Below are 12,706 nucleotides of genomic sequence, written 5' to 3'. Positions count from 1 at the left end.
GGAGCGGGGCCGTGCATCGCCCGGCGCGGCTTTAATGGCCGCAGGACATTCCAGCGCCCGCCGGGGGCTCCAACATTATGACTTTTGTGCCTGGAGTGGGGCCGTACATCTCCCGGCGCGACCTAAAATGGTCGTGAGACTTACCATCGCCCGCCTGGGGCTTCAACATCGGGAGAAAAATGGAGAACAGGGGAGAGAAAAGACTTTGCCTTCCATCACAGTGAGGAGGAGGTTCACTGTGATGGATGTTTGTGTGTCTAGTATACATCGTTTTTTGTTTGTATGACTGTAGAAACAGAGTTTATTTTGAGCCTCACTGAGGTTCACTGAGGTTCACTGAGGCCCCCCCCAGACAGACTGTTGGCGAGGCTGCCAATCGTACGGCGCCCCTGGTGGTTTTAACGCAAACCTCGAGATTATAACTCAGGATAAACCTTCCATCATACATTTTATTTTATTGCAATAATTATTCAATTTACCAATGCTGCAAATGTTCCCTTTTTACCAACCTCTTCATGTTGTCTCATAACTCTGCAACTGGGGATGTTAAACTGTCAGTTCAACATCTTAAGAATTTAAGATTCTTCTCAGTAATGGCTAAAATATCATAACTCCATGTGCCGATCAATGCATTCAGTTCATCTGTCCTCTTCATAAAGTCCAGGTATGTAGACACATTAAAATTAAGCATAGTAGATTCCTTCCCAACTATTTTAACTCCACCTTCCAAGTTTACTCACTAATTTTGTTTTCCATTCCAATCCTGCTTTACTCCCAGCTAAATCTATGCTCAGCTTTCCATTATCCTTCTATCTTAGTTTAGCTTCTCTCCATCAAAATTATCATACTTGCCAGCAAGGTTTTGGCCCTGGTCCTGTTGAGGTGCTACTTTCTGGCACGTACAGGTCTCACCTGACCTTCCACTGAACTGGCCCAATGTCCCAATATTCTAAATCCCTTCATCTATCCCATCTTGCTATGTAAGCATTAATCTGCATTATCCACCTCTCACTGACATGTGGCACCAGGAGTAACCCAAACCTTACTGGCTTTTAATTTCCTCTCTAATTGGTTGAAATCTGCATCATCGTCTTTTTCACATATTGTTGGTACTGGAATTGGTTTCACCTCCAGAATGTGCTGTACCCACTCAATGACAATCTTGACTCTGGCACTAGAGAGGCAACATAACATCTTTTAATTATAATTAGGACTGTAGAATACCTGTCTACTTCCTTAACTAGAAAATCCCCCATAACCATTATTGTCTCTCCTATATAACTGTGACACGCATGCTGCTATGGTCTTGGATGGTGCCTTGCTCTCTTGAGGAAGTTTGTCCCAGGCAATATTTAGAATCAAATGCCAATATATAACAACATTTCCTCAATACCTATCTGCCAACATTTTTGTTTGGGTCGCTGTGCCTCCCTGCCTGCAATTTCTTGAAGGAACTTCCTGAAGCATGCCATCGACTACAGATTATTATGTACATTGAGAAAGACTGCAAAAGGTTACGTTGTGAAGGAATTTGAAGGTCCACAAATACGTAACACAGAAAGTGCAGGCACAGGTAATAGGAAAGACAAATGGGTTGGGAGAGCTGTGTACCCAAAGGAGGAAAGGGAGAGATAACAAACACTGAATAGAAAAAGTGAGGGGAAAGACTGCAGGATTGGGTGGTCTATCAACACATGGCGCAGCTGCTACCAATCCGCAACAATGGGCCACACACACCTTGCTACCCACAGTGCAGTCCAGGGCCCACACCTCAGCACTTTACAGCTGCACCATTCACAGTCCCCCTCATACCAGTACTCACAGGAAGCCTCCCACACAAAACTGTGAGGCAATCCACTGCTGGATTTATGCCAGGTTCCCTGGTTAACAGTATGTACTGTAGCAGCAGTGAAGGTTAGCTCCTAGTTCTCAGCATGGAATTGTTGTGGAGAAGCAGGTTGTGTACCAGTTTACCAGTGCAACAGCACTGTCAGCAATGTACTGTATCTCTCTGTGCACAATACGATAACGATTCTTTTTAGCAATTAGTTCTATTAATGTTCTTGTTCTTGGAAATGTATCCTGAGTACCAACCAAGGTCAAGTGCTTTAAATATATATGTCCATTTTATCCATCAAGCTAGAATCTTGTCTGTCCAGTGTCAGGTGTTCCTGCAGAATAATGTTATGCAAAGAAACATAGAAAATAGGTGCAGGAGGAGGGCATTCGGCCCTTTGAGCCAGCACCACCATTCATTGTGATCATGGCTGATCGTCCCGAATCAATAACCCGTGCCAGCCTTCTCCCCAAATCCCATAGAAACATAGGAACATGCAATGCCTAACAAGTCATCACAGGCGTTTCCACTTATAGAGAGGAATAATGAAAAACAGTTTACAAACTGCAAGTGTGTGTTCAGCACCTCTGCACGGAGTGAGCAAATATGTATGGATATACAATGGAAGACATTTAAAGACTGCATGGATGAACTACAAAAATTGTTCATCCCAGTTTGGCAAAAGAATAAATCAGGAAAGGTAGTACATCCATGGATAACAAGGGAAATCAGGGATAGTATCAAAGCGAAGGATGATGTGTACAAATTAGCCAGAAAAAGCAACATACCAGAGGACTGGGAGAAATTCAAAGACCAGCAGAGGAGGACAAAGGGCTTAATTAGGAAAGGGAAAATAGATTATGAAAGAAAACTGGCAGGGAACATAAAAACTGACTGCAAAAGTTTTTATAGATATGTGAAAAGAAAGAGATTAGTTAAAACAAATGTAGGTCACTTGCAGTCAGAAACAGGTAAGTTGATCATGGGGAACAAGGATATGGCGGACCAATTGAATAACTACTTTGGTTCCGTCTTCACTAAGGAAGACATAAATAATTTGCCGGAAATAGCAGGGGACCGCGGGTCAAAGGAGTTGGAGGAATTGAGTGAAATCCAGGTTAGCTGGGAAGTGGTGTTGGGTAAATTGAATGGATTAAAGGCCGATAAATCCCCAGGGCCAGATAGGCTGCATCCCAGAGTACTTAAGGAAGTAGCTCCAGAAATAGTGGATGCTTTCAAAACTCTTTAGATTCTGGAGTAGTTCCTGAAGATTGGTGGGTAGCAAACGTAACCCCTCTTTTTAAGAAGGGAGGGAGAGAGAAAATGGGGAATTACAGACCAGTTAGTCTAACATCGGTAGTGGGGAAACTGCTAGAGTCAGTTATTAAAGATGGGATAGCAGCACATTTGGAAAGTGGTGAAATCATTGGACAAAGTCAGCATGGATTTACGAAAGGTAAATCATGTCTGACGAATCCTATAGACTTTTTCGAGGATGTAATTAGTAGCGTGGATAGGGGAGAACCAGTGGATGTTGTGTATCTGGACTTCCAGAAGGCTTTCGACAAGGTCCCACATAAGAGATTAGTATACAAACTTAAAGCACACAGCATTGGGGGTTCAGTATTGATGTGGATAGAGAACTAGCTGGCAAACAGGAAGCAAAGAGTAGGAGTGAACGGGTCCTTTTCACAATGGCAGGCAGTGACTAGTGGGGTACCGCAAGGCTCAGTGCTGGGACCCCAGCTATTTACAATATATATTAATGATCTGGATGAGGGAATTGAAGGTAATATCTCCAAGTTTGCGGATGACACTAAGCTGGGGGGCAGTGTTAGCTGTGAGGAGGATGCTAGGAGACTGCAAGGTGACTTGGATAGGCTGGGTGAGTGGGCAAATGTTTGGCAGATGCAGTATAATGTGGATAAATGTGAGGTTATCCATTTTGGTGGCAAAAACGGGAAAGCAGACTATTATCTAAATGGTGGCCGATTGTGAAAGGGGGAGATGCAGCGAGACCTAGGTGTCATGGTACACCAGTCATTGAAGGTAGGCATGCAGGTGCAGCAGGCAGTAAAGAAAGCGAATGGTATGTTAGCTTTCATTGCAAAAGGATTTGAGTATAGGAGCAGGGAGGTTCTACTGCAGTTGTACAGGGTCTTGGTGAGACCACACCTGGAGTATTGCGTACAGTTTTGGTCTCCAAATCTGAGGAAGGACATTATTGCCATAGAGGGAGTGCAGAGACGGTTCACCAGACTGATTCCTGGGATGTCAGGACCGTCTTATGAAGAAAGACTGGATAGACTTATAACCATATAACCATATAACAATTACAGCACGGAAACAGGCCATCTCGGCCCTACAAGTCCGTGCCGAACAACTTTTTTTTCCTCTTAGTCCCACCTGCCTGCACTCCATAACCCTCCATTCCCTTCTCATCCATATGCCTATCCAATTTATTTTTAAATGATACCAATGAACCTGCCTCCACCACTTCCACTGGAAGCTCATTCCACACCGCTACCACTCTCTGAATAAAGAAGTTCCCCCCTCATATTACCCCTAAACTTCTGTCCCTTAATTCTGAAGTCATGTCCTCTCTTGTTTGAATCTTCCCTATTCTCAAAGGGAAAAGCTTGTCCACATCAACTCTGTCTATCCCTCTCATCATTTTAAAGACCTCTATCAAGTCCCCCCTTAACCTTCTGCGCTCCAGAGAATAAAGACCTAACTTATTCAACCTATCTCTGTAACTTAGTTGTTGAAACCCAGGCAACATTCTAGTAAATCTCCTCTGTACTCTCTCTATTTTGTTGACATCCTTCCTATAATTGGGCGACCAAAATTGTACACCATACTCCAGATTTGGCCTCACCAATGCCTTGTACAATTTTAACATTACATCCCAGCTTCTATACTCAATGCTCTGATTTATAAAGGCTAGCATACCAAAAGCTTTCTTTACCACCCTATCTATATGAGATTCCACCTTCAAGGAACTATGCACGGTTATACCCAGATCCCTCTGTTCAACTGTATTCTTCAATTCCCTACCATTTACCATGTACGTCCTATTTTGATTTGTCCTGCCAAGGTGTAGCACCTCACATTTATCAGCATCTCCATCTGTCATCTTTCAGCCCATTTTTTCCAAATGGCCTAAATCACTCTGTAGACTTTGGAAATCCTCTTCATTATCCACAACACCCCCTATCTTGGTATCATCTGCATGGACCCAACACAGATCCATGAGGCTTGGTTTATACTTGGTTTATACTCTCTAGAATTTAGGAGATTGAGAGGGGATCTTATAGAAACTTACAAAATTCTTAAGGGGTTGGACAGGCTAGATGCAGGAAGATTGTTCCCGATGTTAGGGAAGTCCAGGACAAGGGGTCACAGCTTAAGGATAAAGGGGAAATCCTTTAAAACCAAGATGAGAAGAACTTTTTTCACACAGAGAGTGGTGAATCTCTGGAACTCTCTGCCACAGAGGGTAGTTGAGGCCAGTTCATTGGCTATATTTAAGAGTTAGATGTGGCCCTTGTGGCTAAGGGGATCAGGGGGTATGGAGAGAAGGCAGGTACGGGATACTGAGTTGGATGATCAGCCATGATCATATTGAATGGCGGTGCAGGCTCGAAGGGCCGAATGGCCTACTCCTGCACCTAATTTCTATGTTTCTATGTATATGGTTTTAGCTTTCCTGTTGTGCAGCAAGGATTCATCTGCAAAGCTGCAATGATGCCCCCTATCCATCAACATCAAATGTGATGAGTAACTGAAGACAACAGTATTATTTTTTATTTATTTATTTATTTTTAATTAGAAGTACAATATGTTACAGTAATACACACCACATATATCTTATTACATTTGTTGTACCCCTACATTTTTTGAGCTTTAAGAAAGATAGAAATAAAAGAAGTAAGGAAAGTGAGAAAGAGTCATGATAGTGCAGGAAAGTGTTGGGAAAAGAAAGCCCATTAGAAAGAGAATTAGAGAAGAAAGTTAAGAAATAGACCCTAGAAAAGAAAGAAAGAGAAACAATCGCTCTATTATAAAAAACTCTGCAAGAAGGTATATACCAACCATATTTTTCATCCCCCGTTACCAGATCCTGGCACCATTTTTTTTTTTTTTAAATTACTATAGAACTTATGCTTGTAGTAAGTCCATAATTGCAGACCACGTCTTTTGGAAGTGGTCTGCTTTGCCTGCGAGGTGGAGTTTCATATCTTCCATGTTCCGAACATGTTTGAAATCCACATTCTTATTGTTGGTATAGGAGCGTTTTTCCAGATTTTGAGTATAAGCTTTTTTCCCCATTATTAGCCCGTAATTAAATAAATTATTTTGAAACTCATTTAGTTCAGGGCTACTTTCCATTATTCCAAAGATAATCCATTGTGCTTTTGGTAGCAGTTTTATTTTAAATAGTTTTGTGAAGATTTCAAATATTTAATTCCAGAATTTTTGGATTTTTATACAAAAAACAAAAGAGTACGCTATGGTAGCTTCTTGAGTGACATTTATCACAAATGGGTGAGACGTTAGGGAATAGTTTATTTATTTTGGTTTTTGAATAGTATAGTCTATGTAAAGTTTTGAATTGAATTAGAGTGTGTCTTACGTTGATCGAGCATTTATGCACATATAGTAAGTGTTTATTCCAGCTCTCTTTTGAAATGTTTATAGCTAGTTCTTGTTCCCAGTCTCTTCTAATACCATCAGTTGTAGGTATTTCTATATTTAAAATAGCGTTATATAAGTATGATATTAGGTTTGCTGATTTGGCCTTTGTCTTAATTGCTTCGTCCAGTAAGTCTGGCGGCATGTTATGATAGTCTTTTGTGTATTTTTTCAGATAGTCACACATTTGAAGATATTTAAAATATTGATTATTTCTCAAATTATATTTCAGTTGTAATTGTTGAAATGATAGTAATTTTCCAAATTCATACAAGTCTCCGAACGTTTTAAATTCATATTCTTTCCCATTGTGTAAATGATTTATCTATAGTAGAAGGTTTAAACGACGGATTATTGAGTATTGGCGATAAAAGAGATAGATTTCTTAATTTTAGGTTCTGTTTTATTTGTTTCCAAGTTCTAATTGCGCTATGTATAATTGGATTTTTATTGTAATTTTTGTTATTCAGATTCATTGGTGAGAGGAGGGTCGCTCCTATATTGCACGGAAAGCAGTCCTCTCTCTCCATTACAATCCAGTCCACCTGCTGGGCAGAGTTGTCCAGCAGGTGAATCATATTTTTAATATTTACTGCCCAATTATAGTACATAAAGTTAGGGAGTGCTAGACCACCCAGCTCTTTGGGTTTGCTCAGATGTGTTCTTTGTATTCTGTGGGATTTATAGTCCCATATAAAATTTGTAATGTCTGAGTCCAGTTTTTTGAAAAACTTTTTTGGAAGATATATAGGGATTGATTGAAATAGATATAGGATTTGTGGTAGAAAAATCATTTTTATAGCATTTATTCGACCTATTAAAGACATCGGGAGCGTTTTCCAGAATTTGATTACAGTATTTAGTTTCTTAAGTAAGGGACTATAATTGGCATTAAACATAGCATGATAGTTTCTAGTAATTTCAATTCCCAAATGTTTAAATTTTTCTGTGGCTATTTTAAAGGGGAATTTTAAAAGATGTGTTGAGTCTTTCAGTTTTATCGACATAATTTCAATTTTGTTCCAGTTTATTCTGTATCCTGAAAAAGATCCAAAGTCCTCAATTAGATTTAGTATGTTTGGTATACTAATTTGGGGTTTTGTGATGTACAGTAGCACATCGTCTGCATATAAAGATATTATGCACTTCTATACAGCCATCATCGAAAGCATCCTCACTTCATCCATCACAGTCTGGTTCGGCAGTCTCGACTCACTCTTCCGGAAGAAATTACAGCGCATCATCAACAGAGTATCAAAAATTATTGGCTTACCCCTACCATCCCTTGAATCACTTTATCACAAACGGACACTACACAGAGCCCGCAAGATCATCTCTGATCCTACTCACCCTGCACACCCTTTCAGCTACTGCCCTCTGGGAGGCGTTACAGGACAATTGCCTCCAAAGCAAACCGCTTCAAAAACAGTTTCATTCCCACTGCAATTAACATTTTAAACTCTGTACGGTGAGGAATAAGAATAAGCATGGCCCTTATGTATTATGTAATGTGTCTGTCTGTATGTATATCTATGTTATATGTTTAATGTTGATGAAATGTTGGAACCTGTACCGAGCTGTACTGATAACAAATTCCACCAGCCTGGCTGTGTGGTCATTAAAATACAATACAATACAATACAATACAAATGTTATTTGAATATTTTGTATTATAACCGTAAATGTCCGGGTGTGTTCTGATTCTTTCAGCTAAAGGTTCAATTATCAGAGCAAATAACAGCGGTGATAATGAACATCCTTGTATATTGCCCCTTGATAATTGGAATTTCGTAGATAGTGTATTATTAGTTAATATTCTAGCCGTGGGTTTGTTATATAATAATTTTATCCATGCAATGAAGTTCTCTCCCATTTGAAATTTTTGCAATACTTTAATCATATTATCCCATTCTACTTGGTTAAATGCTTTTTCTGCGTCCAATGAAATGATTGATAACTCTTGTTCTTGAGGTTTGTGTGAATGCATTATGTTAAGCAGACGTCTCAGGTTATTAAATGAGTGTCTCTTGGGTATAAATCCCGTTTGATCCTCGTTTATTAATTTACTAACATATTTACTTAGTCTTCTAGCTAGTGTTTTCGCTAATATTTTTTGATCCGTATTTAACAACGCAATAGCTCTGTATGAACCTGGTACTTCTATGTCTTTATCTTTTTAAAGTATTAATATAAGCATTGATTCTGCTAGTGTTTCAGGTAGGATTTGTTCTTTAAAAGCATATGTATACATTTTCTGTAAACGTGGTGTAACTATGTCGTAAAAACTTTTATAAAATTCATTACTGAATCCATCTGGTCCAGGTATTTTTCCATTCTTTAGTGTATTTATTGTGTCTTCTATTTCCTTAGATGTAATTTGTGCTCCCAGTTCCTCTTGTTCCTTCAATTCTAGTTTTGGAAGATTACAATTGTCCAGGAACTTTGAAACTTTATTATTGTCTGTTAGCGTTTTAGATGTGTATAAATTCTGTTAAAATAAGGCGAATCTTTTATTGATATCATTGGTTAGTGTTAATAATTTCCATCTGATTTAATCTTTAAAATTGCGTGGTCTTTTTCCCGTTTTTTTCAGTTGGCGTGCCAGAAGTTTGTGGGGTTTATCCACAAATTCAAAGAGTTCCTGTTTGGTAATTTGGAAGAGTCTTATAACTTTATCTGATAATAACTTATTTAATTTAAATTTCAATATTAATATTTTATTATGTTTATCCATAGTTGGATCTTTAGTATTATCTACATCTAGTTGTCTGATTTGTTCTTCTAATTGTCTTTGTTCGTTCTTATTCTTTTTGTTTTGAAAAGCTTGGTATGAGATAATGACTCCTCTAATAAATGCTTTGAAGGATTCCCATAGTAAAGTGGGCGATATGTCTGGTGTATCGTTTGTCTCAAAAAATAAGTCCATCTGTTTTTTTTAGATATATACTCCCTTGTGGGTCTTTTAAAATTTGCGAGTTAAACCTCCAAAACGATTTATTCATAGACATTCCTTCCAGTTTTAAAAAGGTTAGCGGGGAGTGATCTGAAATCGTATTGGTGTGATATTTAGGGTTCATAGTATAAGGGATTAGTTTTGTATCCACTAGGAAATAATCTATACGTGAGTATGTTTTGTGTACCATTGAGTAAAACGAGTATTCCCTTCCAGTCAGATTCGCGATCCTCCAAACGTCTGTTATGTTTGTATTTTTTGTGTTTGTATTTAAGAGTTCACTAGTTTTAGATTTCATAATACCTCTCTGTTTTTGCATCGATTTATCTAAGTACGGGTCTAAAACACAATTAAAGTCTCCTCCAATTATAACATTTTGGTAGTTGAACTCTGCAATTGTATTCAAGATTTTATAAAAAAATTGAGGATTATCAAAATTGGGCGCATGTATATTTACCAAGGTGATTGGCGTAGAATGGATCTCTCCTGTAACTATAAGATATCTCCCTTCTTTATCTGATATAATGTTCTTTGATTTAAATGGTATTCCATTGCGAATAATAATTGCGGTACCTCTGGATTTCGAGGTGTGTGAAAAGTGATATGTTTGGCCTATCCAATTCGCCCTCAATCTCATCTGATCTTGGTGTTTAAGATGCGTTTCTTGTATAGAAGTATTGTATGATTTCAACTGAGCTAGTATCTTGCCCCTTTTAATTGGTTCATTAATACCCCTTATGTTCCAGCTACAGAATGTGATTCCTCCCATTTTCTTTTGACAAATGTATCATGAGCCTTTCTTTTTTGATTATCTAAACCAATTGCCTGCATTCCCAAGTAGTAATTTGAAAAGATAATGTGTTATGAATGAGATCCCTTCAACGGTTCCAAACTTTATGAAAAGCCTTCAATCCTGTGAAATGTGATGAGCTACCCCTTTGCTAAGATGGGGCATGAAAATACTGATAAACTCAGAAGCTATCAGAATATGGTAACCTTGTCAAGGTAAACAGAGGCCCTCCCAGAATCCATCGAGTGCCTGAACAACCCTACCTCAACATAGAAACATAGAAAATAGGTGCAGGAGTAGGCCATTCAGCCCTTCGAGCCTGCACCGCCATTCAATATGATCATGGCTGATCATCCAACTCAGTATCCTGTACCTGACTTCTCTCCATACTCCCTGATCCCTTTAGCCACAAGGGCCACATCTAACTCCCTCTTAAATATAGCCAATGAACTGTCCTCAACTACATTCTGTGGCAGAGAATTCCACAGATTCACCACTCTCTGTGTGAAAAATGTTTTCCTCATCTCGGTCCTAAAATATTTCCCCCTTATCCTTAAACTGTGACCCCTTGTTCTGTACTTCCCCAACATCGGGAACCTCAACATTGAAACACTATGCACTTTCTATAGGTTGCACCATTAACTTAATGGTCTAGTTACCTCATATACCTTGGACTTTTCTGGCTTTACCTTGCACTAAATGTTATCCCCTCATCAATTATCTATAACATTATAAATGGCCTGATTGTAATCATGTATTGTCTTTCCGCTGGCTGGATAACGCGCAACAAAAGCTTTTCACCGTACCACAGTTCATGTGACAATAAACTAAACTGAATAACAAATAATTTATCGTATTATTGTTTATTGTATATTTATTGCTGTGATGTGTTAATGTGCTTGTAAAGCTGCAGGTCATCAGTTTCATTGTTCTGTTCATGGTACATATGACAATTAAACACTCTTGATTCTTGACTCTTAGCTTGACACATTCTGGCTGACATCACACGAGTCATGGAGACATAGATGATGCAGCACAGAAATAGGTCCTTCGGGCCACCTTGTCCATGCTGCCCAAATAGTGAACAGGGCCACTCATTGACCTACATTTGGACCATTGCCTTCTAAACCCTTCCTATCCATGTATCTACACAGCTACCTGTTAAAAGTCGTGATTAATAGTTTTCTCTGGCAGCTCATTCCAGATAAAGACTGCCCTCCTGAGTGAAAATATTGCTCCAAAGGTTCCTCCTAAATCTCTCCCCTCCTATGTTAAGCCCCTGCCCTCAAGTGCTAGATCTTCTACCCTGGGGAAAAAGACTGAATGTTCACTTTATCCGTGCTCCTCATACACTTCTATGAGATCACCCCTCGGTCTCATGTGCTCCAAAGAAGCATGTCGCTGCCTAGCTAATCTCTCCCTATAATTCAAGCTCACAAGCCCAGGTAACATCCTGGTGGACTACTCCTGCACCCTTTATAATTTAATGACATCCTTCCTATCGCTGGGCAATCAGAACTGCGCACAGTAATCCAAGTATAGTTTCACCAACGACTTGGACAGCTGCATCATGATGTCCCAACTTTTGTACTCAATACCCTTCCCAATTAAGGCAAGCATGAGGCGTTTGATCTCCTTTGCGCAAATTTATCCTGATTCCTCCTAATGCTAAACACCTTTTTTTACCTCAATCTGACTCACCACCTTCAGGGAACCAGGCAGTTGAATTCCCAGATCTCTCTATTTTGCAACACTCTTCAGGCATCACTTATTTTATATGTTTTGCCCTGGTTTGACATAGTAAAGAGCAAAACCACACTTCCCAGAGTTAAATTTAATTTGACATTCCTTGGCCCACCTTCTCAACTGAGCTAGATGAAATGTAAGGGGAAGGTCTGTGGTTGAGAGCAAGACCCTTAACAGCATTGATGTGCAGAGGGATCTTGGGGTCCAGGTCCCTAGTTTCCAGAAAGTGGTAACACAATATATAGAGTGGTAAAGAAGTCTTATGGTACGCTTGCCTTCGTTGATCAGGGTATTTAGAAGAGTCAGGATGTCATGAAAAGCTTTATAAGACTTTGAAGTATTGTGAGCAGTTCTGCTCGCCCATTACAGGAAGAATGTGGAGGTTTTGAAAAGGGTGCAAAAGAAGTTTATCAAAATGTTGCCTAGATTAGGAGGTATTAGTCTGAAGGAGAAGTTGAACAAACTTGGATTGTTTCTCTGGAAAGCTGGAGGTTGAGGGGAGACCTGAACCTAGTGGTGTGGGAATTCAGGCTTCTGTAATTCATGTCCTATGGTAGCAGTTGGAAAAGGGCATGGTCCAGATGGTGGGGATCCTTGATAGATGCAGAACCTCATGGCAATGCTTTCGATGGAGGGGAGGGTTGTGCCCATAAGGGGCCGGGCTGAGGCTACCACTCCCTGTAGC

The sequence above is a fragment of the Leucoraja erinacea genome, chromosome 2, assembly GCF_028641065.1.
Source record: "Leucoraja erinacea ecotype New England chromosome 2, Leri_hhj_1, whole genome shotgun sequence".
In the NCBI taxonomy this organism is placed as follows: domain Eukaryota; kingdom Metazoa; phylum Chordata; class Chondrichthyes; order Rajiformes; family Rajidae; genus Leucoraja; species Leucoraja erinaceus.
This window is presented reverse-complemented; position numbering follows the sequence as displayed.